At 38.2% G+C, this 5796-nt stretch overlaps 1 pseudogene; it reads right to left on the bottom strand.

Annotated features, from left to right (window-relative positions):
• Positions 1–1775: 1775 nt before the first annotated feature.
• On the bottom strand, positions 1776–3202 carry LOC147298825 (uncharacterized; annotated as a pseudogene).
• Between the last annotated feature and the right edge of the window lie 2594 nt (positions 3203–5796).

Below are 5796 nucleotides of genomic sequence, written 5' to 3'. Positions count from 1 at the left end.
CACGCAGAGATGCCACACTAAGAAGAACACGAACGGTCACCAGTTTGGCAACCGGGGCAAAGGTTTCCCGGTAATCAACGCCTTCGACCTGGCTGTAGCCCTTAGCCACTAAGCGGGCTTTATAGCGTTCGACCGTGCCATCGGCCTTCAATTTCACCTTGTAGACCCACTTACAGCCGATCGGTCGTTTATGAGGTGGCAACGGCACCAAGCTCCAAGTCCCATTAGCTTGGAGGGCATCAATCTCAGATTTCATGGCGGCACGCCATTGTGGAATTTGGACGGCCTGCGAGAAACTCGTGGGTTCTTTAAGAAGGGTAAGTTGAGCAAGATATGTTTTGTGAGGGTGAGAAATTTGAGCATAAGACAAGAACTGAGAGAGTGGGTGAGCCGTACCTGAACGAGTGACCAAGTGCGTGGATGACGATGGGACGAGCCGTGAAGGGAGGCGAGTCTCGAGGTGAAAGTCTTGCAAATGGGCAGGCGGCCTGGTGGAGCGACCACCGCGGCGCGGAGCTGGGTTGGGAGAGGTGGACGACGGAGATGGTGTGGGCGATGGAGAGATAGGCGACGGAGATGGTGGGGGCGATGAAGATGATGTAGATGCAGGTGTCGGTGGAGAAGGGGCGATGGCACCTGATGGAGAAGACAGATTGGTGAGATCTGTATTGGGTGTGGTTAGTAAAGTGTGGTCATGTGGGCCAGTGAGTGAAGTGGGCCCATCAAGAGGGGAAGGCAAGTGGGTTGTGGAGAGAGAGTCCATGTCAAAGTGTAATAACGGGTCAAGGTTAGGAGAAGAAATTGTGGGTAAATTTTGATGATGTGGTGACGCAGCGGATTGGTGAGAAAGTAGGAAAGGAAACACATTTTCAAAGAAACTCACATCACGAGAAACAAGCACCTTTTGATGACTGAGATCAAAAACGCGATATCCTTTTTGACCATAAGGATATCCCAGGAAAATACACCGAGATGCTCGTGGATCAAATTTCGAACGAGTCTGTGCATGAGTAGAAGTGAAACACAAGCAACCAAAAACACGCAAATGTGAGTAACTGGGAGTTTTGTGAAACAACTTTTCATACGGGGTTTTGCCATTAAGAAGAGGAGTAGGTGTTCGATTTATGAGATATGCAGAAGTGAGAATAGCATCCCCCCAAAAACGATTCGGAAGCCCAGCCTGAATAAGCAAGGCACGAGCCATATTTAACAAGTGTCTATGTTTTCTTTCAGCAACCCCATTTTGTTGTGGTGTATTAATACAGCTAGTTTGATGTATGATACCTTTATCAGCATAGAAGCTTCCAATGTTGAATTCAGGACCATTGTCACTACGGATGATCTTAATTTTGGAATCAAATTGAGTGGCAATCATATTGATGAAATTAACTAGAAGATTCCTAGCATCAGACTTGTGTTTCATAAGATAAATCCATGTGCATCTAGTGTAATCATCAACAATGGTAAGAAAATATTTGGCACCTGAAATCGAAGCAACTTTATAACCACCCTATATGTCAATATGAATTAAATCAAAACTAGAATGAGTAGTAATTGAACTGGAAGGAAAAGGAAGTTTTGTCTGTTTAGCCAAAGGGCAAATTGCACACATGGTGGTATCACAAGAGGTATGTTTCAAATTTGAAAAAGAGAATAACGGAAGAACTCTAGTAGATGGATGTCCAAGACGTTGGTGCCAAAGAGTTGGATTGGATTTTTGTGCCTGATTGCATGTTCCTCTCTTGGCTCGATCTAGATAGTAGAGACCCTCCCGTTCAATTCCCGTCCCAATCATCATCCCCGAACGTAGGTCCTGTATGATACAAAATTGGTTCAGAAAAATGGTTATACAAGATGAATTGGCTAACTTGCTAATTGAAATCAAATTCAATTTGAGATACGGGACACACAAAACGTTCTCAAGAATCAAATTGGGGAACAAGGTAACTGTGCCAATGTGGGTCACTGGTGCCACGGACCCATTCGGCAATTCTACTGTGTGATTAGTGACCGGTCTCGAGTTAGAGAGCAGGTTGAAATCATAAATCATATGGTCCGTGCAGCCACTGTCTAAAATCCAAGTACTCTGTTTGCCATTAGAATTAAGTGAAAAAGCTTTACCTGAAAGTTCATGGGTTGTGGAATTACCGACATGATTAGCAGAGGAGGTCCTATTTTGCAGCTCACTCAATATTTGTTTGCACTCTTCAGCGGTAAATGGGAATTTCATCTCCTTCATCTCTGTCATACACGTTGCTGCTTAGTTCCCTTTGGAGATCACTGCACCAAACTCGCCCTCAGCCGCTGCCTTCTTCTTGCGGCAATACTCGGCTGTGTGACCCTTCCATCCGCAAAATGCGCATTTTAGGTGTGCACGGCAATTCTTGGCAGTGTGGTTTGTTTTGTTGCACTTGGTGCACTTCAACTCTCCCTTTCCTTCTTCGGATTCACGGCTATAATTCTTCACGGCAAACACGGCTGCATCCGGTTGTGCCTGAGCTTTGCCCGCTGTCACTTCCGATTGCTTCTCATGCCGCAGAACTAGGGAGTACGCCTTGTTCACTGTGGGTAAGGGATCTTGCAGCAATGTGTTGCTACGAACACTTGCATATGAGTCATTGAGACCCATGAGGAACTTCATGGTCTTTTGCGTGTCCAAGTATGCAGCCACTTCCTTGACCGATCCACAAGTGCAGATCGGAAAGGTGCACAGAGCATCACGTTCATCCCATAGTCCCTTCAATTTCATAAAGTAAGATCCCACAGACATACTTCCCTGCACACAATCATGAATCTCATTCTCGATATTGAACAGTTGAACCACGTTCACATGTGAGAATCTCTCCTGCAATTCAAGCCACATCTGCCTAGCATTCTTGCAATTAATCACGCTGCTGGCGATGTCTTTTGACATCGACCCTAGCAGCCAAGTTTGAACCAAATTATTGCAACGATTCCACTGTTGCCATTCGTTTGGATCCTTCCCATTCGGCTCCTTGATCGAACCATCGATGAGTCCGATTTTGTTCTTGACCGTTAAGGCCATGGTCATGGATTGTTTCCATGTGCTGTAATTATCTTCAACCAAGGGTTGCGGCACAAGAATAGCACCGGGTTGGTCTGAATGATGAAGATATAGTTGATGATTGGGATTATCCCACTTGGTTGCCGAAGCCGTGCCCGATGATTTGCTGTCTCCCATGGAGGTCGGCTAGGGTTTTGTGATGTTTTGTATATTGCCCAGATCAATGCTCTGATACCATGTAAGAAAATGATATGTGATTGATTTGTTATTTTATTCAAGAGGCAGAGCCACAAACTTATAGGTACAGAAACATCCTAATATGGTTCCTATGATCAAGCTAAATTATTTACAAATAAGGAAAGTAGTTATTTACAATATTGACAGAATCAATATTCCATTCTAAGCTCGATTTCCTTCAACAAGGGGGTTTAAAATTAGGCACTACAAACATTATACTATCTTTTTGTTTATTTTAAATAAATGAGTTTTAGAATAAACGCAATTATAAACAAATGAAATAAGAATTATGAAATTCATTGTTTAAAGGGTGTAATTGATTGGCTTGATGTTATGTGTCGGGATCGATGTTGTTACTTGACCAAAAGTTTTCAACTTTCTGACAAAAGGGATTTTCCCCAACGGGTTTGATGTTGTTACTTATTAAAAAATATTTAGGGTTTGAAATTAATGAAATATTTAATGTCAAAAATAATTTCACTAATAATAATAACAAATGACTCTTTCTTTTTTAGGCCAGGGACAAATGATGCTAAATGGTCATGACTCATGACTGCGTCAAATGCACTTTAAAATAATTGTAACTTTGAAAGTGCTGTTTAAAACGTATAAAAATTTTAATTTAAATTAAATATATAGTGAAATTGTTTCGTCGTTCAAATAGTGTGAAGACTTCTTTTAATTTTAAATAGTAAGTAAATGAAGCACAATGAACATAAGGTTAAAAAATGTTATGTAAAGAAAATAATTTTTTCCATTAGATCGATCGGTTGGTCTATGAATCAATTCGTAGTATTTTCCTTTCTTTTGATATATTGTTGTGACTGTTTTTTAAGGTTGATGGTGTTTTCGATCCCGTTTTAGGGATGAGTAGTACAAGTGCGATTGTTCGTGATCACACGAAGAGGTTGTGGTGGTTATAACCCTCTCTTTTGGTCGTATTGCTTCCTCCCAACAAGTAGATATTGATGTTTTTGTACGAGATTCGGTTTGTCTTGGGCACTCGGTTTTCTCCTATTCTCTTGGAATTTAATCGATTTTAGATAATGAATGAGGATTTAGCCCTTGACGGGCACCTTTTGGAGGAGGTTAAACAAGTTTTAGATTCAATTGTTTGAGATTTGTTGTAGTTATATGTCTATAATTATAATAGAACGACACATGTTCTTGCCTATTTTGTAGATCTTATTAGTTGGGTTGGTGAAGCTCTTGTATGGCTTCAATAGCAGTTTCAATTTCATTGTAACTCTATTTAATTTCTATTCAATAAAGTTTTTAGATTTGAGGGTTGAAATCTAAAAGTCTAAGATTTTCATTACTAAAACTTAGAATTTTTTCATTGTTAGATTTTCATTACTATAAAAGAACTTTTATTCTCATTTCTAAATTGCCACTTCTTACGAATTCTTAAAATATTAAGAAGACGATTGTTCATTTTTTGTAAAACCTACAATTCTCTTTATTCCTTTAATTACGCATACATAAAACATTTTTCAGTAATATTATACAATTTATTATCCAGCCAAAAAAATGATAAGCTTGTTAAATGGTGATGAGATTCTCTAGTCCCCGTGTCAAGTTATGCTTAGGTAATGTTGACAAAATGTTTTGGAAAGTTGTTGGTGTTCTTCCTCAATTTGCCGTTTTCGTCTTATACAGTTATACCCAATGACCATCACATCTTTTACTTCAATTCTCAGACCTTGAAGATTTTGAGAACTTGTTTATACCAAACACTTTAAGCCACGACAAATGTGCTGACAGACCCTTTTGTCCCAATTAGGGCTGCCCATCGGCCGATTCAGTTTGGTATTGAGGCTTACCAATACTAAACAAAAAAATTTGGTATTTTTTTATTTTGGTATTTTTTTAGTTTCGGTATTTTCCAGATTGGTAATTTTTGGTAAATTTTGGTTTTCAGTTCGATTTCGGTAATTTTGGTATCGAATATTTTTTGTTCATTTTTTGTTTACTTTGATATATCTTCGATTTATTTTCAGTTTAATTATAATAATACTAATTATTATATACCAATATAAATTGAAATTTAATCAAATTGATACATAATATATAATGTTTAATGTATATATATTTGCACGAGTAGTATTAGTAGTTTAGTATAGTACTAATATTAATTGCAATAATATTAATATTAGTAATATACAAGTATAAGTAGTTTAATAATATATGTTAGTACATATCCTATTAATTTAGTATGTATTTATATCGATAAATATAAGTAGATATATATAAATGAGTGCTCTAAAACTAACCAGTTAGCAAGTTAATACGAAGCTAACTATGTTTTTGGGCCTACCACATCACTAATCTCATAATCCGAACCATTAATTATTTAGGCCCTATTTCAAAGATCATCATTGCAAAAAATCAACTAAATCGAAAATCATGTAGTCATCTAATTGAGATCAAATAAATAAACGATCAGTATTTTCGATAAAAGCATATAAATAGTTGTTATTATAATCAAATGGCTAAATTACTTCCGATTTTGAAGATTTTTTACAGGAATGATC

Source organism: Dryas octopetala, chromosome 1, assembly GCF_963921425.1.
Source record: "Dryas octopetala chromosome 1, drDryOcto1.1, whole genome shotgun sequence".
In the NCBI taxonomy this organism is placed as follows: Eukaryota; Viridiplantae; Streptophyta; class Magnoliopsida; order Rosales; family Rosaceae; genus Dryas; species Dryas octopetala.
This window is presented reverse-complemented; position numbering and strand designations above follow the sequence as displayed.